This window comes from Brassica oleracea, chromosome C2, assembly GCF_000695525.1.
Source record: "Brassica oleracea var. oleracea cultivar TO1000 chromosome C2, BOL, whole genome shotgun sequence".
Classification (NCBI taxonomy): domain Eukaryota; kingdom Viridiplantae; phylum Streptophyta; class Magnoliopsida; order Brassicales; family Brassicaceae; genus Brassica; species Brassica oleracea.
Genome location: NC_027749.1, coordinates 21898293 through 21900009, shown reverse-complemented (window position 1 = coordinate 21900009; position 1717 = coordinate 21898293).

Below are 1717 nucleotides of genomic sequence, written 5' to 3'. Positions count from 1 at the left end.
TTTGATCATACTAAATGTTTTAAGAAAATAAAAACATAAGAATTATTAACCTGGTCTCACATTGATTAAAAATCGGCATGAATATGATTGTTGTTATGATTGATGCTTTGATTGCATTCAGATATAAAATCCAACCTCTAGGGTTGTTGCATCACAATTTTATAAGGCCGTGTGGCCTAAAGCATCATATAGACCTCGCATACTTGTTTTTCTCGCACCATGGTCGAGTAGTTAATTGTTTGGTCAAGAGACTTGTGAAACCGTATGCATTGATTTTATTGACTTGGTTGCATCTTGAACTGATTAATAATATGTTTCAGATGTCGAAATTTGAGCCTTCGGATTATACTGCCCTAAATCTCTCTGGAGATAATTATCTAGAATGGGTAATGAACACTTTAGTTGCCCTGAAGTCTAGAGGACTCGGGAAATGTATCATTGATGGCAATAATGCAGTTGAAAGTGAAAAGCATATAGCCATAACAATTATGCGTTATCATCTCACTGAGGATCTGAGAGATCAGTACTTAAATATTGAGGATCCTTGTGACCTTTGGACAAAACTAAAATCCAGATACTCAATGGCATTATGGCGAAAAGCCATGAATGAATGGAAGATTCTTATGTTCCAGGATATTGAATCCGTGGACGAATATAATTCTGCTTTAATGAAAATCGCCTATAGTCTTGAACTATGTGGTGAAGTGGTAACAAATGATGATTTATTATATAAAACCTATTCCACATTCCATCCAAAGGATATATTGTTATCACATAAGGCTAAGGGTTTCACCACCTATAATGACCTATTGTCATGCCTATTGGCAACTGAGAAAAGAGAGCAGAAAGTTATAGATACCATTAGCAGATTTGAAAAACTTCAGAAATGATACATTGAGCAACAAAACAGTGAGATGAGACCTCCTGAAGCCAATGAGGCTAAAAATGATAAGGAGGAATCCAAGGAAACCGTGTGGAAATATATGGATTGTGAGGCCGGCTTATACATTGACTAAAGAAACGAGATTTCGACATTCTGATTTTATGTTTTATGTTTTGCTTTGATTTGCTTGTCATTTACAATTTTAAAGCAATAATAAGAGTTGTTTTTAGTTATCATGTTTGATTTGCTTGATGATTTTTTGATTGATAAATGACAATGAAAACTTAATAAAAGGATAGTCAGTCTATTATAGACCACGGTATTGCCTAAAGGGGCACAAATTTATTCACCCAATAAAAGACCCATTGAGTTATAAAGACTTGAGCATGAATGGTTTCCACATTGAATCAATGGGCAAAGGAAACAAAAGTTCCTTTCAGATTATAAGAAAATCGCCTAAGCCCTTATAAGAAAGTGGTCAAGACTATACCTACATACACTACTGATCTAGACTATGCCAAGGATCAGTATGATAAAGGCAAAAGCCATGGTAACCTGTATACCCACGAAATTTTATACACTTTATGGCATGACAGAATTAGCCATTCAGGTCTTTAAAAATTGATGCACATATTGCAAAAAGCACAAATAGTTATCCCATAAAATCTCTCGTTGTGTAACATGTACACAAGGGAAACTCATTAGGCTCTATTGTCCCAAGTACCACGTGATTATAGTATGTCCATGGGGGGGAGTGAGGACAAACTGTGATCCATGAACATACAACAAATCCGTGTGACATGGTCTATGACCATAGTAAGACTTGGCCGAATT